Source organism: Zeugodacus cucurbitae, chromosome 4 (assembly GCF_028554725.1).
Source record: "Zeugodacus cucurbitae isolate PBARC_wt_2022May chromosome 4, idZeuCucr1.2, whole genome shotgun sequence".
Lineage (NCBI taxonomy): Eukaryota > Metazoa > Arthropoda > Insecta > Diptera > Tephritidae > Zeugodacus > Zeugodacus cucurbitae.
Window position 1 is genome coordinate 71,962,750 of NC_071669.1, and position 26,050 is coordinate 71,988,799.

At 37.9% G+C, this 26,050-nt stretch overlaps 1 protein-coding gene across 1 annotated transcript in view; it reads left to right on the plus strand.

Annotated features, from left to right (window-relative positions):
• The first annotated feature begins 2,531 nt into the window (after nucleotides 1–2,531).
• LOC105212150 (protein rhomboid-like) overlaps nucleotides 2,532–26,050 on the plus strand; it is a 42,982-nt gene continuing 19,463 nt past the window's right edge. The window contains exon 1 of the mRNA XM_011183957.3: nucleotides 2,532–3,782. The gene's annotated coding sequence lies outside the window, so the exon portion shown is untranslated. The remainder of the gene's footprint in view (nucleotides 3,783–26,050) is intronic.

Below are 26,050 nucleotides of genomic sequence, written 5' to 3' on the forward strand. Positions count from 1 at the left end.
CGCAGCCCCTCACCGCTGCACTGGGTCCACACATCGGTGCGGCTTGTCGTGGCATGGCATGTCTGTCGGTGCCACAGTGCACCGCTCACTCATTCGCTCGCCTGCTTTGTATTCCTTTTGTGCGCGAGCAGTAAAAATGCGATTCGAATGCCTTGGCTTTGGCGATGTTTGCCGTTTGCAGCTGCTGCTCCTCCATCCATCGGCACGATCGACCGAACGGCTGAGCGTCTGAGTGACGAAGCGACGCTTCGAATCCGGATCCCCCAACCCTCCAAATGCATCGAAATGCACACACACATGCAACACTCACACCCTTCCATTGTTGTTGTTGTGGCTCTTCGTGCTCGCCTGCTGTTATTGTTGGACTTGTTTTGTTTCGGTTTTTGTTGTTCTTGTTTTTCGCTGTTTTTTGTGTTCTTGTGTTTTTGTGTGTTCTCCTTTTGCTTTGGCTCTGCCTTCATGTACATGCACGTCTTCATCGCCTCCTTTTAGGATTCTCGTTTATTTACTGCTTGTTGTAATTCGATTATTGTTGGTGGTTTTTTGTTATTGGCCGTGCCGGATACTTCCGCTAAACTACTACTTGTGCGCTAAATACAAAAGCCAAAAGAGAATTTAGTAAACGCAAAAACAATAACAACAGCAGCACGAGTATTGGCGAAAAAGCAAAAACAACAACAACATCAAGCAATGCACTACTAATAATGCCAGCAACGTCATGAATATAATTAGTAACAACAACAGCACGAACAGCCATGAGCTCTAATGTATTGTACGAATATTCGTGTGTGCATGTGTGTGTGTTTGCGTAAAAAACTAAAAATATTTTGCAAGGAAGCAAGCCTTGTAGAGCTGAAATTCGAGTAGGAAGGAAGCAAACAAGTAGAGCTGCATGCTAAAATCAAGCAGAAGAAGAAGAGTAAACACACAACACAAAAACTAGCGGTAAATGAGTGGCAAGAGTAACAAAAGTTGCTGTTCCGAGGTGTTCATGCACCTGTGCTTGTGTGTGTTTTGGGTTATATTTGCATTGGCGTAGCCTCCGCTTGCTTCTGAGGGGGACTCTACTTGCCTCTGGATTGAATATCTCCTTAAAGAAATTCTCGCTTTCGCTCAATATTTCCCAAATCACCTCACAATTCCAAAATCTTCTTCAAATGTTCTTTTAAAAAATGAAACCTAGAATAATTTAGCTTCGAACTACAAACTGTTTTTTTGTTGATTGTTAAAATCGAAAAAATATCAGACTCAACAAAAGAGATCTAACTACACATAGAAAATATACATATTTATAAGTCAATTAAAGCCTTTATTACACTGGAGAATATCCATTTCACATTTAAGAAGTGGAAAGCGACCCATAACCCCTCCGCGTCTGCGCCCCTGCTCGTCCACCTGCATAGACGCTTCACTAAACCAGTCAAGTCACCTCGTTTATAAGCGCAGTGCCTAACTATGTCCGCAAGGATATTTGCCAATTAAGTGTGTGTGCTGAATTTGCATGCGTTGTTGTTGCTCGGCAACTTGTTTTTTCGCAATTGCTCCGTTAAACGCCACACGACGTAGCGCGAACTCCGCTCGGTCGGCCGTCTGCTCATATTTCATATTTGGCCATGGCGTGTGGACTATCAAATTTTTCACTTAGTGACTTTCGGGTTTCAAAAATTTAGTTTGTGCAACACCTGTGAAGTGGTGATTCCAATAAATTTGCATAAACCTAACTTCTTATAAATATTAAAAAATAATATTTTACACCAGTTGGTTGGAGTTAAGTTAGGTTTAAGGATTTCATGCGCTAATATATACATATATTCCTTTGAACTTGTCTTGACTTTAAGACGTCTTATGGTTCAATATTGTTAAAAGCTTCAAAGTTTCTTGGAATGGAAATACTGAAAACCCGTTTAAACTTCAAAGAAGGGGATTTGAATAAGAAAGCTACAAAGCTTCTTGGAATGGAAATACTAAAAAACCCGTCTAAACTTCCAAGAAAGTGATTTTAATAAGTCTTTGCTGTTGTACTTTAGAGGTCCGAGTTGTTCGGCTTCGCTACTTCTGAGGATCGACAAGATATCGTTGGCGAATTCAACACTTTTTACTCAGTGCTTTTGAATATATCTTCCGTATTAAGGCAAAATGAGTTCTTTAAAGTTCTGAGAATATTATTTTAATAAACAAGTTACTAAATATTGTTTACTGCCAATACTAGTTTTAACATCGTTCGAAATAGTGAGTTAAAAATTGTGAAATATCAAGAGAATGTATATTAATATAAATTACAATTATCCCTACTCCTTCCACACTCCTCATTCTCCAACTCCTTGCACGCCACAAATTGCTGCTTGCGGTACAGGCAATTAATTGCATTATCCTTTGGACTCTTCATTCCAATTAACTTCTTTATACGATTGTCCATACATATTTATATTTATATTGTGTATGTCTGAGTGTATGTGTATGTGTGTTCGCGACAAGGGCCATTGTTGTGCCATCTGCCCATCTGCTGGCGTCATCATCATCATTGCTGCTGCTGTCGCTGCTTTGTTGTTGCTCTTTAGCTCTTTAGCTGTTGTCGACATCAAAAGGATGCCACCCAAAAGGGTATCACATTGCAACTTTGCAAGCTGCTTACTGTTTATTCACTCGGCTGTGCGCGTATGCGTGTGTGTATTGTAAACACAGTTGCGCAATACAACATTCACCTGTTTACTCTGGCATGTTGTTGTTGTTGCTTTTGTGTTGTCCGTGCGCTTTTTTGCTGCTATGCGGCAGCAGGCTGCTGTTTGCGTTGGCAAAACTTTGCGCTTAACAACTGCTCACTGCTGACGGCCTACAGTCGGCAACCGGGCCATTATTACCTAAGACCGGCTCCGGTCGGCTTCAGTGCATCTCGTTGCCAACACCTTTTCGGAGCCGGCGCCGACAACCAGTTGTGCAAGTGCTTGCCAGCTTTTCGGGGCTTCGACGCTTGGCAAGGCTTTCGATTTCGTTCGTCCGTCACTTGGTGGCATGGCCGTTCGCCGGTGTGGCGAGAAGGCAGCTTGCAAATTTGCGTTTCGGCTTTTTAAAGTAGAATTTCCTGATTCTCGGGTAGGTTTATGTTGGTTTATGCTGGCCACTTGCCACATTTGGCCAACGCCAACAATGCAGCAACAACAAAACGGACATTAGAATTTTGGCATGACAGCCGGGAAATGGGCGAGTGAATAGTGAACAACAAAACCTAACAACAACAAAGTGGAGAACTAGTAAAGTAACGACTGCAAATGCAAAACGGCAAACGACTAACGGTCTTCGGTGTAGGGCCGGTTGACGCGGCGACCAAACGACTGCATCGACGGCAGCGCAACGGTGGGAAATTCAGTAAATCTATAAAACTAACTAGTCGTTGAAAACACGAGCTCAGTCGTGCACGGCACTTGGGAAAAGCGTGTCCGTCCGTCCGCGTAAACAAATGCAAAACAAGTGAATTAATGTGTGTGTGTGAATAGGAAGCGGGAGAAGCATAATGACGATGACGCGCAGCGAATAAATTGCGCTTACAACGATTGACGAATCGAACGAAATATCGGAGACTGAAATAAAATTGAAAACCCATCAAAAAAGAGCGCGGGAACCGAAAACTACTCAGTTGAGCAAATGCACCCGGGAAATTTGTAAATGAGCAACTAAGAGTTGTTGCGTTGTGTTGTTGTTGACGCCAACCGGTCTCGTGCAAAGCGCGACTTGGGTGCGTGCAGTCGCCGTTCGCTTGGAGCTTTGGAAGCGCTCAACGGTCAGCGGTGAGTGTAAACAAATATGTATGTATGTATGCATGTATGCGATTGCATGTCGGCATGCACGGCAGATTTTAACAGCTGTGACACAATAAACTGCACTTATTGCCAAGCTGAAAATATGTAAATGCTTTGCCAACTTGCATTTCGTCGAATGCGTTTTGTGAACGGCAAAAGTGCCGGCCTTTGGCGATTGGCGTGCGTAATGGCGAGGAAATGCGTTACTCGGCAGTTTGAGAATTTCAAAAATTTTGCAACAAAATAAACGCGTGAATTGAAATGCATTCGACGGAAGTAAAAAATCAAGTAAATGACAGAAAAGCGCAGTACAGTGTTTTGAAAAATATTTAAAAAAATTATGAAATAAAAAATATTAATTTATATTATTTTATAATTATTTCTAATATTATTTATTTTTTACATTTTGAAGATTGAATAAAATTAGAATATTGAATACATACATACATATATGATATAAAATGATATAGAGTGAGTGATTTCAAAAATATTAAAAAACAAGTAAGGAAAGGCTAAGTTCGGGTGCAACCGAACATTTTATACTCTCGCAATTGATTGATATATTTTTATTAAGATAACACACAATTTGACCCAATTTGAAAATCCTATAATTAGGTATATGAGAGCTAGGGGAAGTTACACTATTAGAAGAGAAATATTTCCTCTAAATTACATTAAATTATCTAAGAGATTTACCCAAATTTTCAGTGAAAAATTACCATGGGGCACTGAATTCTTCATATTCGGTATTCGGGGATTTGAAAAGTTATAGTCCGATTTCGACAATCTTTCACAAGTGATGCCACAGATCATATACAGTATTTGTGTAAAGTTTTATTTCGCTATCTTCATTGGTTCCTTATGTATATATTATAAAGTGAGGGAATAAGATGGAATTCAAAATTGAATTGTATGGAAAGTAGTCGTGGTTGTGAACCGATTTCATTCATTTTCCACACGTGTCATCAGGGTGTCAAGAAAATATTACATATATACCGAATTTCATTCGAATCGGTCGAGTAGTTCCTGAGATATGGTTTTTGATCCATAAGTGGGCGATGCCACGTATCTTTTCTATTTTGTAAAAAAATCTCAGTGCAGCTTCCTTCTGCCATTTCTTATGTGAAATTTAGTGTTTCTGGCGTTTTTCGTTACTGAGTTAACTCACTTTTAGTAATTTTCAACCTAACCTTTGTATGGGAGGTGGGCGTGGTTAATATCCGATTTTAACTAATTTCATGGTGTGTGGTGGCGTACGTAAGAGAACCGACTGCAGAAAGTTTGGTTTATATAGCTTTATTGGTTTGCGAGATATATACAAATAACTGATTTGGGGGCGGGGCCACGCCCACTTCCCCAAAAAAATTGCATCCAAATATGCCCCTTCCTAGTGCGATCCTTTATTCCAAATTTTATTGTTATAACTTTATTTGTGGCTTAGTTATGACACTTTGTGTGTTTTCGGTTATCGCCATTTGGTGGGCGTGGCAGTGGTCCGATTTTGCCCATTTTCGAAAGCAACCCTCTCACAATCCCAAGGAACATGTGTTTCAAACTTCATCAAGATATCTCAATTTTTACTCAAGTTATCCGTTGCAGACCGACGGACGGACGGACATTCGGATTTTGACTCGTCTCGTCACCCTGATCATTTTGATATATATAACCCTATATCTCGTTTAGTTTTATGACTTACAAACAACCGTTATGTGAACAAAACTATAATACTCTCTTAGCAACTTTTGTTGCGAGAGTATAAAAATATTGGAATAAAAAAAAAAACAAAAATTAAATAAAAGTAAATTGATATTTATTTACAAACCATTTATAAAATTGTTTATTTGTTTATAATTTTGGATTGAATTAAATTAAATTATAATATTAAATATCAATGTATATAAAATATAATACATTAATAAACTATCGCATAAAAAATATGAATCTAAAAAATAAAAAAAAAGTTAAAAGTATAAAAAATCATAAACTTGAAAAAATATGCTTCATATTATTTTAAATGTTATAAAATTCAAATTAAATATTATTTCAAAAAATAATTTATAGAGAAATTGAATATTGAAATTAAAAGCTTTTATGTAAGTAAAATTACTTAAAATCCGTTTTGATTTTTTTCGAATTTTGCCACTTTTCAATTTTACTGCAAAAAAACTGTAAAAAATTATAAAGTAGCTAAATTAATTATTTTTTTCAAGAAACATTAATGCATGCTTGTTTGTATGTTTGTATGTGCGAAATAGAATCATCCGCGTGGTAGTGAAATGTGCGCACCGAATGCTCATACGCGCATCTGTCAACAACATCGCGTGATAACTGATAGATGCAGCGTGCCAAATGCTCAAAAAATATGCTATCGTATGTTTGAACGTACATATGTATGTGCTTAAATGAAAATATTCGCACAAATATACACACGTATGTATGTGTGTATGTAATAGCGGCAAATACAAACATTTATCTGGTAATCTATTTTTATACACTTGTCGCTCGTTAAAAACACTTTCTAGTTCAAACGTTTAAATGAATTAGTCAAAATATTTGGTTTACATATTCGCGATACACGAAAGCAAAATGAGCAAAAAAACGGCGCACTTTTGCTATTGGCAATGGCACGTTGCGGCAGCACATCAGGCCACCATGAAATCGACGACGACGGCAACGTCATTTGGCAACGCTTGCCAAATTTTAAAGGAGCAAACACACAAAGGTGTTCGTGAGTGTGTGTGTGTGTGCGAGTGTTTGCCTACATTTGTGGGCAATGAATTTAATAAAATAATGAGACTGCAGAGAATTAAAATAATATACTTATTTATTTATTAACAAGCTGTTGAAAAACGATGCGATAAACAGCAGAAACTAAAACGTTCGCTTCAAGATCCGCAAGTGACTAGTCACTTGATTTGGGCTGTTGGTTTTAGAATTCTTTCAATGAACTCATCAATGTGGACGTATTGTACATTTTCTGTTAACACTTCGTCTTTTTATTGTTGTTGTTGTTTTTTTTGTTTTAAATAGGTAGGCACGTGTATATTACAAAAGGAAAACTAAAATATTAAAAAAAAAAATATTTCTATATTCGGTTAAATCAAAATTATAAAAACCAGTAGCGAACACAATGACGCGAGTATAATCAAAATAACGGTTAACGACTCATATTCGGAAATTATGCAAATAAAAAGCAAATATTTTTTACAAAAAAAAATTAAAAAAAAATATTGAAAATCTTCCAGTGTGCCTCATATGAGTGAATGAGAAACTCGATAGCATTTACAAACATACAGACATAAGTACAATTGTATGTAGGCGTTTAAGTGCATTACGCTGCGATTTTATTTAGTGCAAATGTGCTGGCAGCGATCGTTAATTGAACCCCAATATGGAAAACTCTGTCTTGACTAGATTTTGTTGTTGTTGTTGTAAATACTGTTAAATGCAATAAAATCTAAAAATATTTGTGTGTTAAGGAATATGAATGAATTTCAAATTAGCTTTTGCAGATTAACCGGTTTGCTAATTTCAAATAAAGAGAGGAGAAAAAGAAGAGAGCGACAGCTTGCAAATATAAAATTTATATTTTTGTACTGACTGACCTTTTTTGACTAGTTTAATGTTTTTGATATTTGAAGGAATCTACGCCGACTAGACTTTTTCAGCGATCCTTCAGTGTAAAAACTATACTCGAAGGCTTACCATTTTCTGACGCGTGTGGAATGCTATTCGAGGAATATACATACATACATCTATACATACTTGATTTAAGTTGTTATTGTTGTTGTAGAGGCACAAAACATTCCTTAAATAATTTTGAAGAATATTGTCGATTTGACAGTCTTTAACCAGATAAAAATCCGATTCCATTCCGTTTACGTAGAACCAACTGACGTGGGAACGGTTTTGATGTATGTAACGGGTGATTTTTTTGAGGTTAGGATTTTCATGCATTAGTATTTGACAGATCACGTGGGATTTCAGACATGGTGTCAAAGAGAAAGATGCTCAGTATGCTTTGACATTTCATCATGAATAGACTTACTAACGAGCAACGCTTGCAAATCATTGAATTTTATTACCAAAATCAGTGTTCGGTTCGAAATGTGTTTCGCGCTTTACGTCCGATTTATGGTCTACATAATCGACCAAGTGAGCAAACAATTAATGCGATTGTGACCAAGTTTCGCACTCAGTTTACTTTATTGGACATTAAACCAACCACACGAATGCGTACAGTGCGTACAGAAGAGAATATTGCGTCTGTTTCTGAGAGTGTGGCTGAAGACCGTGAAATGTCGATTCGTCGCCGTTCGCAGCAATTGGGTTTGTGTTATTCGACCACATGGAAGATTTTACGCAAAGATCTTGGTGTAAAACCGTATAAAATACAGCTCGTGCAAGAACTGAAGCCGAACGATCTGCCACAACGTCGAATTTTCAGTGAATGGGCCCTAGAAAAGTTGGCAGAAAATCCGCTTTTTTATCGACAAATTTTGTTCAGCGATGAGGCTCATTTCTGGTTGAATGGCTACGTAAATAAGCAAAATTGCCGCATTTGGGGTGAAGAGCAACCAGAAGCCATTCAAGAACTGCCCATGCATCCCGAAAAATGCACTGTTTGGTGTGGTTTGTACGCTGGTGGAATCATTGGACCGTATTTTTTCAAAGATGCTGTTGGACGCAACGTTACGGTGAATGGCGATCGCTATCGTTCGATGCTAACAAACTTTTTGTTGCCAAAAATGGAAGAACTGAACTTGGTTGACATGTGGTTTCAACAAGATGGCGCTACATGCCACACAGCTCGCGATTCTATGGCCATTTTGAGGGAAAACTTCGGAGAACAATTCATCTCAAGAAATGGACCCGTAAGTTGACCACCAAGATCATGCGATTTAACGCCTTTAGACTATTTTTTGTGGGGCTACGTCAAGTCTAAAGTCTACAGAAATAAGCCAGCAACTATTCCAGCTTTGGAAGACAACATTTCCGAAGAAATTCGGGCTATTCCGGCCGAAATGCTCGAAAAAGTTGCCCAAAATTGGACTTTCCGAATGGACCACCTAAGACGCAGCCGCGGTCAACATTTAAATGAAATTATCTTCAAAAAGTAAATGTCATGAACCAATCTAACGTTTCAAATAAAGAACCGATGAGATTTTGCAAATTTTATGCGTTTTTTTTTTTAAAAAAGTTATCAAGCTCTTAAAAAATCACCCTTTACATATGTATGTAGGTCGGAAGCTACGGCTGGTTTCGGTTTCGAATATCAATGATTTATGAGTTGGTAACTACCATAGTCACTCTCTTCTCTTTTCTTGGGACAAACATATAGAGAAATATCCATGCTGCTTAGAGAGCAATCAATATCTAAGGTTAGATGATATTTATATGCGTCGCATTTCTAGAATCTTTCCTCGAGTACTGATAAACGTGACTATCCAGTCACAAAAAAATATTGCCCTCTCCAAAGCTGTTGATAACTGCTGTATTGTTTTGTCGCTGAGAGCTTCATCATTCACTTTATGAATGAATTCATTGCTCTCTTGTTGCTCGCTTGTTGAATGAAATTGGTTAAGTTGTATTTTATTATTATTGCAGCAATTACTGTTGTTGCTGTTGTTATTGCCGCCTTCACCATTGCACGCCGACATGTGCATTCATGTTTCAACTTGTCAGACGCTTTTAGCTAAACTGCGCTGTCTTTTGTGGCAATGAGTTCATGTTGCCAACAGCAAGCACAGCGTTGTTGTTATTTTGTTGTTGTTGTTGTCGTTGTCGTTGTTTATATTTTCTTTGATTCCAATGCTTTATGCTGCATATGACGCAGTGCTGCCCACAATCAACGTATTCTTCCACTTCTACTTCATCCTCGAGTCTCGTCGTTGCGCCTTTTGTGCTGGTAAGTGAGCACTCTTTATATCCATATACTCACGAGCTCATGTACATACTGTGTGTGTGTGTGTGTGTTTCTGTGTGTTTATAGCCATGCTTTGCGCTGCCCCCCTTTAAGTAGGCATGTGATATTATTGTTGTATTTGATACCGTACTATTTACCTTCCCATGCTTTTTACTTGCTTAATAAAAAAACAAAGCGCAAAAAAAAAAAACAAAAAACAGCAACAAGAGCTATAAAAATATATTTTTTAATGTGAGGTGCTCTTAATTTTGTGGGTTAAATGAGTTTGCTTTATGGATGTGAAACAATAAAAAGCGCCGCTTTGATAGCCAGCATGTGTAACAATTTCAACAACAACAGCAACAACAACAAGTATATTGCGTGTATGCAATTACATTGCGAAAACAGTTAGCAAGACTTAAGTGATTTGGTTTTATGTAAAACATGTTTCTCTCTCGAGTGGCTTTGGGGTGCGAAATGTATGCGTATATGAGTTTTTTATGTATGTATCGTTAGTAGTGCCGTTAGAGCAATAAAAACTGAAGACATATTTTTAGAAACCTTGTCTTACTCAATTGCTCCATCACTAGTCTTCAAGTTGTTCCTTAGTTGTTGGATTGGTTGAAAAGGGAGGCAAAGAGAGCATCCCCGTTGTTCTCCTCAAAATTAGAGATTTATTATGTCTACGTAATCGAAGACAGATGATTCTGAGTTACGTTTTTAAGTTTAAGTTGAGATCTCGGGTACCGAATAGTTGGAGTTATATGCAGTTAGGTACAATTAAGATTTTTGAAATATCTTTCCTTATGGCATAAAAATTTGTAGAATACCAAGCATGCCAGAAATCATAAATGCAAATATTTACGAAATCTGATGAAGGAATTGGCATTTCTGTACTTTGTCCGCCAACTGCTAGACGCAATATCCGATCAATAAAAAAGCGGAACTTCACGAAACCTCTGTTTATTTATTTACTTATTTGCGTTGCGTTGTAGCCGTTTCTATTTATAGACCAATTAATATGAATGAATACCAATCCGCACTGATTCATAAGGCGAGCGGCGACTACTCAAATGGGTTTTTCAACGCACAGTCATATCTGGTTAACGTCATTCGCAATGCCACCACCACACACTTCAATACATACGATACGTACAAATATTTATGTGTGCTCAGCAACATTTTGGCGCAATACCGTTGATTTGTACGCTTACATTTGCCATTTGCCATTCGCCATTTACCTCTAATAACTTAATGTTGTTGTTTATTTATTCATTTCAGTGTTGCGTCGAACTCATTTATTAAAAATTGTGGCACATTTATCTGTAAATATTTATTTGCACTAATAAACACACACACACACACACATAGTAATAAAACATAAATTTTGCGCTATTCATGCCAAGGTGTTCCGAAAGTGTTCACACGCCGCCGCCGCCGGGTCAGCTGTCAATATTACTAATACGCCCCGCACACGTCACCGCCGACGAACCGGTTATCGCATATTTATCTCTGCATATTTGCATACGCGCACTATTCGCCGCAAGTGTACGGTATATCCCCGGCAAATTGTTGTTGGATTATCTCTTGGCATATTGCACCTTACTCATAGGCCGCGCCGTCGCCGTCGTCACAATCACCTGGTAACTCGCTTTCGCATTCCTAAGTGATTCATTTCGAAGAGCGAATGTGTGAGAGTGTGTGTGTGCGTGTATTTCATAATCGCCGGAACCTTTGAGTTTCCAAATCCAAGGAGACTCTCAATCTGTCATTCCATCAATATACATTTTACACAAAGTTAATACCAATTTGCTAGATTTGTGTCCTATACACATTCTGTAGCTCTTATGCAATTTTACTTCCCATTGAATGAATATCTTCGCCCTCACAAATACATAAAAATAGACATAGGCATTTACAGCTAGTAAATACTAGCGTTTGTTAATTTTCACTCGTCTTCCCACAATAACTCTCGGCACAACTGCAATTGCCACTGCTGCCTCTACTTCTGTTGTTGTTGCTACTTTTCCTTCTGCTGTTGTTGCTTCTGACCCAGGCCATGTTTATGTGGCATTTTCGCATTGCTTTCTTATAAACAGTTTCCCCGTCTGTTTTTGCTGCATATTTATTATCATATGGCGGAATGCGTGGAATTCTCCACTATCTCATTCAATGCCAGTAGACATCTTTCACAAATGTTTAATGCAAATCATTAACAATGCAGTTGCAACAAATGAGCGCCTCTTCAAGTATTTTATGTGTAATGAATAGGGCACTAATGTGGAAATAACTGTTTATCTGTCGGACAATTTCTCTTGTGAAACTTTTGTTAAAGAAATTCTGACGACGAAAAGGTGGTTGAATAGAAAAGAGAGAGAGTAAACATTTTCTTAAGGTGCCCCTAAACGTATGCGAAACAATATTTCGATATATTAATATGATTCTTAGTTAAAGACCCTTCTTCTATTTATTTCAATTTTGTGCTTGCTTCTTGATTTGACTCCAGCTTTTTTCGACTTTAGATATTTTGATGTCCAATTTCCTCCTCCAGGAGAGAGCGAGTCGGCCATACCGTCGGAGGTCTTGAGTATTCCAGTCGATGATTGTGTCGGGTGATTGTCTAATCTCAGAACATCCCCAAGCCAGCCTAATTTTCTTTTTGTCCACATGGGAGTTTGTTTTGTTCCGTGTTAGAGTCGTTCACGGGCCAGAAAATGACAAATGTTGTGAAGGTATTGCAGTTTTTGGGTGTCAGAGGCTTCGAGATTCAATATTTTGCAGACGCGTATTTTTATTTTGGTACGCCGCTTAATAATGGAGGTGTTCCAAAATATATTGAGGGCGCCGAAACCTTGCTTGGCATTTTTTATAAGGTTGGTAATGTTTTCCGTTAGTTTTATTTACCAAAAGCAAAAAGTTGGACCAATTCAAAGATGAAGCATGTAACATCTCTTCAAGACCTTTGTTTATAAATGATTTTATTTTATTTTTCGCTTGGAGTCACTGCCTCAAAGACATATCCACAGCACATTTTGGACCTATCTGTGGAGGACAATGATTTGCTAATCCTCAAGTCCGGGATTTATTTTGAACTTTTCTCTGTACGTAGTTTATTGAGTGATATATAAAGCGATTTCATTAGAAGGCGGCCGAGACCTTCATACCTTGCGCTTGGAATGCTCATTAAATATGCATAATTGCAGACAAAACGTGAATATTCGCGTGTTCAATGCGCTGGAAAGCCGCTAAATCGCCAATTTGGCGGATGCCAAATCAATGTGCACGAAATGACTCAATCAATTGTCACTTCCGCCTCCGTCTCCGTCAATGCCAAATCAACCGCGCTGCTAGCTTTACAATGTATATTAGCCTTGTGTTATTGTAATTGCTTATATAAAAGCAAATTATATATTACACAACGGAATAAAGTGTATACATTTTAATGTGCTAATAATTATAAATTCTTTTAGCCACCTGTAAATGCAGCCGAGATATCCGTTTCGTGACGCCGGCATCGCGCTGATTATGACCAGCTCACCTTGCCAATGCCAATTGTGGGTGCAGTTTCAGCCAGACTTGGCTTCAATTGTTTCTCTTTTGTTTGACCAAGAGTGTTTCAAATCCGTTAAACGCAAATAATGTGAATGTGTGTGTATGAGTGCATGCAGAAACTGGTTTTGTTCTCGGTGAACAGTTGAACAGCTGTGCATGTTACATTTGGGTACATATAGTATGTAGGAGAAAAGCTATATTTTGGACTTTGTTTTAGAGAGAAATCTTAATACTAATATTATTTGAATATTTATTCAGTATATTTGTATAATTTTAAAATCTCAAAAGTTTTAATTGGACTATACCAAATTATTATTTTTTCAAAATCCAAGGTATGAGATTATACACTTTATTGCTGTTTGACGACTTTTTTCCAAAAGTTTTGTCCAATTTTCTGCTTAAGTGCTGCTTGCTCTTGAAAAAAGTTGTCAGTCCTTTGAGTGCCTGATATATTTTACAATGTATGTATGTGATTGGCGTTGAATCGTTTAGCCGGTTATAGCCGAATCGATGAGAGCGCGCCACTCCTCTCTTTCCTTCGCGGTTCGGCGCCAGGTGGAGATACCAAGTGTAACCAGGTCGCTCTCCACCTGGTCCCTCTAACGGTGTGGTGGCCTTCCCCTTCCTCGGCTTCCTCCGGCGGGTACAGCATCGAACACTTTCAGAGATGGAGTGTTTTCATCCATTCGGACAACATGACCAAGCGTAGCCGCTGTCTTCTTATTCGCTGAACTATGTCAATGTCGTCGTATAACTCTAACAGCTCATCGTTCCATCGTCTGCGGTATTCGCCGTTGCCGATGTTCTGAGGACCATAAATCCTACGCAAAATTTTCCTCTCGAAAACTTCTAGTGTCGTCTCATCTGATATTGACATCGTCCAAGCTGCACCATAAAGCAGGACGGGAATGATGAGAAACTTGTAGTGTTTGATTTTGGTTCGCCGAGAGAGGACTTTACTTTTGAATTGCCTACTCAGTCCAAAGTAGCACCTGTTGGCAAGAGTGATTCTGTGCTGGATTTCGAGGCTGACATTGTTCGTGTTGTTGATACTGGTTCCCAGGGATACGAAATTATCTACGACTTCGAAGTTATGACTGTCAACAGTGACGTGGGAGCCAAGACCCGATTGTGCCGACTGTTTGCTTGATGACAGGAGATATTTCGTCTTGTCCTCATTCACCTCCAGACCCATTCGCCTCGCCTGCTTATCCATGCGGGAAAAAGCAGAACAAACGGCGCGGTTGTTGCTTCCGATGATAGCAATATCATCGGCATACGCCAGCAGCTGTACATATATTTTACCATGGAATCACTGAAAACTGCAAAGCGGACACGCTTCCTAAAAAGTTTCATATCGGAATGGTAGCGAGGTGGTAGACTGTCCATTTGCGCTGAACATAAAGACATCGCGTGAGCCCACTAACCGCAGGACTCGTAATCGTAAGACGATCTTTTGTAGAGCTTTCTCTCGCTCAGTTTGGCGAAAGCAGAAACTTAGAGCAATAAGTGCTTAGATGATTCCACTTCACCTTTCATAAGTGTGCATACTGCACACTGTCCAATAGGTTCACATGTGGTGAGGCTAGGGATCCTGCCTAATGGAAGTTACCAGAGCTATTTGGAGGAAGGTGAAGTGGAATCATCTAAACACTTCTTGCTCTAAGCTTCTGCTAGATCCGCCAGATTGAGGTTAAAACACCTTGGTATGTTCATTTTCGGCGAACCTGCTATTGACAGACTTAAAATTATGTAATAGACTACAAGCGCTTTGTCCAATAGTGGGGTCTTTTGGTTTCATCAGGAGTTGTTTGGTGTTACAAAGGACAGCGCTTTAAGCTGTGCATGTGAGATTCTGTGTCTCAAACTTAAAAATCAATTGAGGAAAGGAAGGCGTAGGGATCCTTGGCATATTATCCTTCTACATTATAATAGTGGTGTTCAGTTAGTTTAACATTTGGTAAGAGTCCAAGAAATATATAGTAAAGCCTTCATCATGATGTACCATTTTTGAAAAATAACTTCAGGTTCGTGTCCTCCTTTGGAAGTTTTCCGGTCATAAAATTTGATCTAGACTTTACATAAATTTAATTATATGTCGGAACTATACTTTCAGAAAATAGTTCATGCAATCATGGTATAAATTTCTATAAAGCTTATAATTTAATAGTAAGGATAATGGAACACACTCAGCGCTTATAGGTATATAAAATAAGAAAAGGGTCAGAATGCGTTAAATGCCATTCTATGAGCTATATGCCATGTATATAGGTATGTCTAAGTATCTGCATAAGTTATGCGTATTAGTGCAGAAATATTTTAATAATTACTTAGATGGTTCTGTATGTGTGTTTGTTGTACGTAGACATATTTGCTGGCTCGTGCGCACGATTCATACACCTGGGTATTTTCCTGGAATTCTACAGTAGCAAGCAATATGAAGGCAGTATCAATGTGATAATAAATACCACAGTTTAATCTAATCAAATTGTGTCTGAATTCTGAATTTTCTAAAAAAAATAATATACTTTAAAACAATTTGATTTTTCAGAACTTCACTTTTCTAATTTCTCATCCAAAATGGCAACTTTTACGCTCGCTACTGTCTTTTGGTACACTTGTGAGTACATTCTTCTTTGAATGCCTGCACATGGCTGAACGTACTCGTGAGCTTGTGCACCTTGGCCAGCCGCGGATGGGCTTGCCTTTGTCTTTAGACGGTGAATGCCAGCAGGTTGGTGCCGTTGGCATTCTGCAGTCGCTGTGCGCGGTGATAGGATGTGCCGATGTGCCGATGAATGAATGAAAGAGTACTAAAACCATACAGATTGCACTTTTAATAACTGAATATATACATATTCTAGAGTGTGTGTGTGTGTTTGTGGCAAATAGCGCACATTGAACTCGCCAATCGATCAGCTGGGCCGTTGCACGTTGCTGGCGTTATGGTCACGCCGCGTGTCGCAGTTGGCACGTCGCTGGCGATTAACAATTTTCTATTATGATTGCAACTGAGCCATGGCAGTGAGACATAGTAGCAATAATACCGGTAGTATATGCATATATACAAAGCTGGCCTCAGTGAGGCCATAAGTCTAAGCTTTAACCGTTCTAATGGCAGTTCAGCGGCAACAATAACAAAAATAGTAGCCTCAGTTTCAATGACTTTTAGACTTTGACGCTTTGAAGTTGGTGTTGTAGTTGCGGTACTCTTGCTCTTTACTTGTATTTGTTATTATTTGTTGTTGTGGCTGAACATTGTTATTAGCGTGTGGCTAATAGAACGCGCAGTTTGTACTCCAGTTTCTCAGCTTCGCCAATTGTTGGTGGCATACCATTGCCATACCAACACTTACACAGACGAGATACATACACGTGTCTGTCGAAGACTGGTCCAAAGACGTGTATCTGCTAAGTATTCTTACTCACTATTTTTAGTTACTTGTAGTTAGTTACGAATTAGCGTTGCCATTAGCAGAGCTCAGTTCAGTCGTATGTACAATGCACTCGTAAACTTACCTCAGATGCTGCGTCAGACGTTTCTGCTGTTTAACAGTGCGTCAATTATTTACGCTCAGCTGATTATGAGCACGAGCGAAATGGTAGCATTGGCGCTTAGACCGAAGACGGACAGAAGATAACCGTTGCTTAGAAGCTTAGAAGAAACATTAGCGACTAATGCAGATATTTCGCGAAATAATTTGAGATGAACATGTGCTTTGAGTGTACCACAAAGCGTTCGTGTTAAAGTGTTATTGTTCTTGACTAGCGGGCACTGAGAAAAACATTTAGTAGATCATAAAGTTGGTTTTATATTCATCTTCAGCCATTGAAATATCAATATACTGAAAGTCAGTGAGAGAAGTTTTCAATTTGCCTGCGTTCTAGAATGATTATTTATTTAATTACTTAAATATAGTGATAGGCCGAAAGATTTAATCTCACGGAGTTCCACTAGTATCTTGAGACTCTCATGACATAGATATAGGAGCTTCATAAATTATTGCTTCAATAGTAAAAACTAAAAATCACTCATTCGCCATGTCACCCATTTGCCATTCCCTTTTTCCTTTGTGTAAATTCTAAAAACAGTGCATTTTTCTTGTGATCTGATAGCCTTTTCTCTTTCTCTATCTCTATCTCTATCTCTATCTCTATCTCTATCTCTATCTCTATCTCTATCTCTATCTCTATCTCTATCTCTATCTCTATCTCTATCTCTATCTCTATCTCTATCTCTATCTCTATCTCTATCTCTATCTCTATCTCTATCTCTATCTCTATCTCTATCTCTATCTCTATCTCTATCTCTATCTCTATCTCTATCTCTATCTCTATCTCTATCTCTATCTCTATCTCTATCTCTATCTCTATCTCTATCTCTATCTCTATCTCTATCTCTATCTCTATCTCTATCTCTATCTCTATCTCTATCTCTATCTCTATCTCTATCTCTATCTCTATCTCTATCTCTATCTCTATCTCTATCTCTATCTCTATCTCTATCTCTATCTCTATCTCTATCTCTATCTCTATCTCTATCTCTATCTCTATCTCTATCTCTATCTCTATCTCTATCTCTATCTCTATCTCTATCTCTATCTCTATCTCTATCTCTATCTCTATCTCTATCTCTATCTCTATCTCTATCTCTATCTCTATCTCTATCTCTATCTCTATCTCTATCTCTATCTCTATCTCTATCTCTATCTCTATCTCTATCTCTATCTCTATCTCTATCTCTATCTCTATCTCTATCTCTATCTCTATCTCTATCTCTATCTCTATCTCTATCTCTATCTCTATCTCTATCTCTATCTCTATCTCTATCTCTATCTCTATCTCTATCTCTATCTCTATCTCTATCTCTATCTCTGTCTCCGTCTCTATCTCTATCTCTATCTCTATCTCTATCTCTATCTCTATCTCTATCTCTATCTCTATCTCTATCTCTATCTCTATCTCTATCTCTATCTCTATCTCTATCTCTATCTCTATCTCTATCTCTATCTCTATCTCTATCTCTATCTCTATCTCTATCTCTATCTCTATCTCTATCTCTATCTCTATCTCTATCTCTATCTCTATCTCTATCTCTATCTCTATCTCTATCTCTATCTCTATTTCTATCTCTATCTCTATCTCTATCTCTATCTCTATCTCTATCTCTATCTCTATCTCTATCTCTATCTCTATCTCTATCTCTATCTCTATCTCTATCTCTATCTTTAGCTTTGGTATTTGCTACAAATACTTCACAGTGATTTTTTTTTCCAGTGAACTCGCTAAATGCCAATATCTTTTTGCGTCGGTTAATTGAGCTAACTGTGAATTACAATATTTTCTGCTTAACCAATTTTCCCTCCTTCTAATTTCGTTAAATTTTTTACGCTTTAGTTTTAATTATTCGTGGCTGACCAAAACCGTAGCAAGTGGATCATTCATGCATACATACTCGTGCCATAGCACACAAATTAGCTAATTCACCTGCTTCGGGGCTTGTTTGGCTATCTGAATCTTGACACCTTCTAAATGCCCATTTGTGGAATGTTAGTGAACTTTGAAGTGAAATACGTACAAATCATTGCCGAGCACACAAAACGTGCGATGTAACTTGTTTATGTTTTACGTTTTGCTCAGCTCTGGCGTTCAACGTCGTAAAATTCCACGCGTTACCTTTTTTCCTCTCCACCGCATAATTCATTTTATTTAACATAATTAGTGATGTTGGTATTTAATTTCGTATTTACTTTGGTCGTCTTGTGTGTTTTCGTTTCGCACTTTTTCGCCGCTAATGTGTAGAGCGAGTACGAGTACGAGTATATCATTATGACGAATGACGAGTGTGAGCGCGGTTTCAGCTTAATTTCGCCTTCGCCAATGAATTGGAGTGTGAAGCGCGTTGTCCGTCTGTCTGTCGACTGTGTATTTAAATGATTGCGAAATGATTGTGTAATAAGTATGTACCGTATGCATGTATGATGACAGGTATTTGTTATTAAAAAGTATTATTTACATACTCGTATGCAGCAGTAATTTGGATAAATAAATTGTGTCAATTCTTTTATTGCGTTTTTCTGGTTTATAGCCAATGGCGGCCAGTGCGCGAAGTAATTAATTTCGAGCTATAATATTTTCATTAAAACGAGATCGGCAAAGCTCAAAAGCACAAAAGCGCCGCTCATATTCGCACTTCATTAGCACTATTTAACATAAACTTCAATAAATAAATATAAATTTAAATATGCTCGTAAATGACACTTCGATATACTCGTAAATACAAATTAACAAATGTACTCTGCGGAAATGAATGCTCTTTAACTGTATTTATGTATATGGTTTGTATCAAAGTTTGATACAATGAAAAGTTAATTAAAATAATGGCGCAGTGAAATGAACACGGATTAACGGTGATTAATATGGTAATCAGTTGACGGTGCGAGTGACGAACCATTCATAACAATTTTAATATCCGTTAAGTGACCACAAATTATACATAATTTCGATTAATGCGTTGTGGCTTGTGGCCCAAAGTGCTGAGTGGGATCCAAAATCCTCTGAATACTGTTGAAAACTGCCAATTTGTTGCTCCTTTAAAGTTAAACATTTGTTTTGGGAATGGAGGCTGCATACTTGTATCAATATTAAAAGAAAGAGACTAAAATGTGTGAAAGGTAAACTTTCTCAAACAAAAAAATTGTGACAACTCTAACTATTGCTATGACGAGAAAAAGGTTTCTAAACCGGTCGCTCGTCTCCCATATAAAGAAACGAGTGTCAGCAAAATTTTTAAAAAGATGTACGTGCAGCCTTTGGTATACATAATTTTAAACGAGTGTTTCGTCGCCGACTTTTGTGTCATGAACTATATCTCAGCAACTACTCGACCAATTTCAACCGAATTTGGTACATAACATTTTTATGACATTCTGATGTTACGCGTGGAACAATCAATCAAGAACTTATGAAGTTATCGGAATACAAGTTTGCACTAATACTACGTTGGACTGAGTAGGCAATTAAAAAGTAAAGTCCTCTCTCGACGAACCAAAACGAAACTATACAAGTCGCTCATTATTTCCGATGATGCTGAGGCGACACTTCGAGTTTTCGAGAGAAATGTTTTGCGGAATATTTATGGTCTTTTGAACATTGGCAACGGCGAATACTGCAGACGAAGGAACTATGAGTTTGTATGAGTTATACGACGACATTGACATACATAGTTCAGGGAATAACAAGACAGCGGTCACGTTGGCTAGGTCATGTTGTCCGAATAGACGATCGGACTATAACTTTTCAAAGCCTCATATACCGAGGAACATGAGCGCCTCTGTGTCTGGGGATAATTTTTAACGAAAATATTGAAGGATCTTTCAAATATTTTATAGAGATCCTACTACATATATATAATGATTTTCGTTACTCTAGTGGTGTTTGTGGCGAATATATGGGCAATATTGTGTGTTATCTTAGTAATATTAAAGAAATAAATTGGAAAAATGTTCGGTTACAGCATTCTTTGCTTGTTGTTATTATCATTTGTGAGACTATTTAATAATCGGTTCCGTCCGAACTTAGTGCTCTCTTTCTAGTTTTGAAAATTAAATTGTTCCTGATTGTTTTTTCAGGAAATAAATATTTTGTATGCAGCTAATAGATTATGTTTTTCGAAATTAAACTTTTATTAAAATTTGATTATTCGATCATCGAAAAGCAGTAAATTGTATTATAGGATCATTAATTTTATATATCTTAATTATTACTTGTCTGCTTTAAATAAAAATAAAAATCAGCTGAATTTATTATTGTTCAATTATTTTATTTTCACATTTAGTTATGATAGTGGTAAGTGCTATTATTCATCTACTGTAAGCACACATGTGAACGCATAATACTGAAGACTGGCATTTCTTTATTGATTCGTTATAATTCTCCAATAAATTTTCACTTCAGCAATTCATATAAATTAAATTATAATGCGATTTCATTTCCAATTCGCACACATACACACAATCGCATTTACTATATATACAGAGTTGTATGTGGTCGCCTGACAGACGATACAACGAATTTGCAACAACAACAGCTGCATTTCATTTCGCTTTATTTATATCGGTCAAGTCAGTTTTCTTCTTGAAGAAAATATATTCTCAACTCGCATGCCAACGTTGGTGGAGTTTTTGCTTTCATTTCCATGCCTTGCGAATTAATTCGCACACTCGCACACACTCACACATGCACACACACATCGGTGTATATTTATTTATGCTTGTAGAAGTGGTAACCTCTGACTCTCTTTAATTCAATTAAATGCCTTTGTTTGCTGCACTTTCCTACCACGAACTCGAGAGCTGGCATTAATAATCGCAAGCGCATAAATTTGTTTTTGCTTTTGTTTTTGTTTTTGCATTCGTGTTTTTTTGCGCTTTCGTCTAGTGCAGTTAATAACCTTTAGTCGTTCGAAACAGGAGCACTTCAAGCATGTAGTTGTGAGTGTATGTGTGTGCCTATGAGCCCCTTCGCATACCTATGTAAATATAATAAATAAATAACTTCCCATAGTTGTTGTAGCGCTCACTCTCTGCGTGCGTGAGTATAAAAAATGTTAAATGTTGCTGCGGAAAAATCGTTGCGGCAATAAATTTGCAAATAATTTCCCACAACAAATCATAGAAGAGCGAAAATAGTTTTACAATATTATTGTTGTTATTGTTGTTGTGTTGTTTTTCGACATGCATCGCCATAAGAAAGTGAAGTTATGTAATGCATAATGAATGTTGAAGAGGGAAATATTTTCAGCTGAAAATTTCATGTTAAAATCGTTTGCATTGTTGTTTTCTTAAAGTGTTGTTGGACAACAATTTTGCTCTTTAAAAGGTCAGTCGGAGTTCACTGCTTGCTTCGAATTAATAGCAATAAATGTATGAAAGGGTTAAGTTCGGGCGTCTGAACAACTAAACCCTCACAATTTGCTTGAATTAAAATCGTATTACATATTTATTCTAAAAGGTGTCCAAAAAACGTTTACTAAGAAGTTCATCCTTGGATTACATACACTTTGGATACTTAACCAAGCTAAGCTCAAAATAAGCCATGCATTAACTAAATTGAAAGTAGGAAATTCGGCATAATCGGTACAAACGAGTTGGGGAGTAGTATGAACCCATTGTCGGATCGAAGTTCACACATGTTGGAAGCTCTGTTTGACTTCTAGAAGAAATTTGATTCAAATTGGTCATGTTGATTGTCATATATGAAGATTTTCCCAAAAGTGGGCGGTGACTTGCCCATCACATAATTTTTAAATGTCTCTATGAGTAAGTCTTGTACTTCAGGGTAAATCTCGAACAGAGTCCATGAAATATTTGTGCCACTTAAAAGACTGAACTCCAACACTTTGACGGTGAAATAATTTTCCTTCGTCCTAAAAAGGCGAGAATAAATTTTATGGAATCAACATTGGACTAGAGAGCTTTAGAGTCTTAGCTCCCATTTAAAGCACAAATTTACAAGATTTATCGAAAATTTCAACTAAATTTAGAGCCTTAGATTTGTACGACATCTAAAGATATAGTTCTAAGCTTCACTTAAAAAACTTGGAAATTTGCTCTCCTAAAACTCTAGAATCTTTGTACTTCTGATAATCGTATTACTATTTCTTTTTCGAAGCTTTCTCATGAAGTTTAGACTTAAACTATTCTATATATTCTATAAGACACGGTCTTTTGTTGTATGACTTTATTAGTGTAATCTTACAAGAAAGTGCATTTTATTAGAGTTTAGGCTTACGCCGTACGATATAAATGTGAAAATTTGTTTATAAGATTGGGTAAGCTCAAAAAGGCCGTAGCAGGGACTTAAGGAAGCTACGATTCCCACATACTCATTTATATACATATGTATGTACATAATTACTTATTAATTTACATTATGTACTTATACTCATGCATATTAAGGAGTTCACTTAACTTCGTTGTACTTCGTGGTAGTCACACAGTTATTTTCCCTTTTTATGCTTCGGCATTGCAATGCATAATTAAAATGATGAGCCTGTTAATTGCAGTTTAGTTGAAAATTACACCGGCGAGTGTGTAGTTAGAAAGTAAGAGGGCGCCTTCTAGCACGCAATCAACGAGAAAGCAAATGGTTGCAGTCCGTCATACGCATGCGCGTGGAATAAAGTTTTCAGATGCGTTAATTTCTACTCAAGCACCTGTTTAATGTACGCACATACATACATACGATAATTATATACTCAACTGTTGTTATGCGCAAATTTATGCAGAAATATTTGTAAACGGAGTGAGGAACGTGTTAGGGCGTAAGAAATGCATGCGAAAGTTAGTCTAGAAGAAATCGAACATATGTACATACGTGGTGTGTTAAAAAAATAATGGGAATAATTTCAAATAAAAAGGACCTTAAAGGACCGTCATTTTACAAGCATACGAGTAATCGCTGAAGGTGACAAAGGATATCCCCAAAATCGAATTTGAGAAGTGCTTCGGCGACTGGAAGAAGTTCTGGGAATAGAACGACAATCCTAATGTAGACGAATGAATATTAATAAAAAACGATAATTATCGTTATCACACCTCGTATGCCTTATCTGTATCCAGCGCAGAATCACTTTGGACTGAGTAGGCAATTGAAAAGTAAAGTCTTCTCTCGACGAACCAAAATCAAACTCTACAAGTCGCTTATCATTTCCGTCCTACTTTATGGTGCACAAGCGTGGACGGTGTCAACATCAGATGAGACGACACTAGGAGTTTTCGAGAGGAAAATTTTGTGCAAGATTTATGGTCCTCAGAACATTGGCAACGGCGAATACCGCAGACGATGGAACGATGAGCTGTACGAGTTATACGACGACATTGACATAGTTCAGCGAATAAAAAGACAGCGGCTACGCTGGCTAGGTCATGTTGTCCGAATGGACGAAAAAATTGAAGCCCTGAAAGTGTTCGATGCAGTACCCGCCGGAGAAAGCCGAGGAAGGGGAAGGCCTCCACTCCGTTGGAGGGACCAGGTGTAGAGCGACCTGCTTACACTTGGAATCTCCAACTGGCGCCGAACTGCGAAGGAGAGAGAGGAGTGGCGCGCTCTCATCGATTCGGCTATAACCGACTAAACGGTTCAACGCCAATTACATACATTACATGTTTTATCTTTAGCTTAGAGCAATCCCACATAAGGATTAGAGGTTGTTTTGTATAGTTCCCCCACAAATATTTTTAAATTGAGAAATACCAAGTAATACTGGGTAGGAACCATAGGGGTTGATCAACCGATTTCATTAATCTATTGGGGTTCGCTGATTGACCGATATTGTCGGTACCGGACAAGAGCTGTCTTTTCGGCGATCTAATGCTGTTTGGATCTATAAGTTATAAAACAAAACAAAGGACGGTCATAGGTACTAAAGTCCGCATATTCGGTATCTGGGGCCATGAAAAGTTATTGTCCGACCGGTTTTAGATGAGCGCTATACTTCCTATATAGGATTTATGTAAAGCTTTATTTCGTTATCTTCATTGTTGCTTGATTTATGTTGAAAGTGGATGAAGTTAACTAAAACCCCAGTATCCAGTAGCTGCCAGCAGCTTGTAAGTGCAATTTATGAGCTCGCTGCATGAGTAGGTAAAGCTGATTAAACGCCATAAAAGCTCTTAACATAAACACAATAATGCTATTATGAAGTGCTTTATGGAGAATGGCGTTGGCGATGAACACTTATGCACACACACACAGATGGGTATGACTAAACACATATTTACAAAGTAATCGAAATGCATGTGGCATGCAGCCTGCTGTGTGTAGGTAGACCCACAATTATGCATACCAAAGGGGGGGTATTACTGCGCGCACTTAAAGCGCCAAAAGCTCTTAAAGATGATTTTCTCAAAGTCTAATAGTCGAGCATTATGCATTAAATGGGAGCTTTTCTATTTCATAATTATTCTTAAAATGCAGCGAAATTGTATGTACACTTGCAGACTAAAGGCAGTCGAGTGCTGGTTGTGGGTGGCATTATACATACATATAAGAGTGCTTGTGTGTGTTGTTGTACAATTTTAATTTGGTTTTTTTTGTTGTTCCCTTTTGTGCTTTACTATTTTCATTCCAATTTTAATTGTTAACACTATTAAAGTGTTGATTTTTGCTTTTGTTGCACACTTATCCAAAATGATGAGGGAGAAAAGCCGAAAAAACAACAATAAAAGCAAAGAAAAGGTAGAAAGTGCCACCCAACATTGTGCTTGGCTTTGTTGTTTGCACGCTTATGAAACATATGTGTTTGGTGAAACAATAATAACACACACACATACACACATACTGATACAAATGCGGAGCGCCAAACAAGTGCAGCGCCGCGGTTGCCGCTTCATCTAAGCAGCGCGTTTGCGCCATTGTGATGCCGCCGAGTGTTGAGAAATTTAACTTTAATTATTTTCAGTTGCACAGACATACACCGTTACATATGTTTGGCTGTTTATTTTTACAGCTAGTTTGTTCGTTGGCACAATAGTTGCGCTCGTAAATACTTACCTTTGTGTAGCGTGTGGCAACAAATGCCGGCCCACACGCGCTGCTCTGCGCTGCGTCGCGTCCCACATTTGCACGTTCGTTTGTTTTCTCAGTTGTTTCGCTGTAGTTGTTGTTGCTGCCGCTGCTAAACGCCTGACGCGCAATACGAGCGCGTGTGAGCTTAACGCGGCGCGCATGCGTGCATCTGCGAGTTGACCTGCGGCGTGGAAATACATGAACTCATGTGTACATCGGTACATATGTA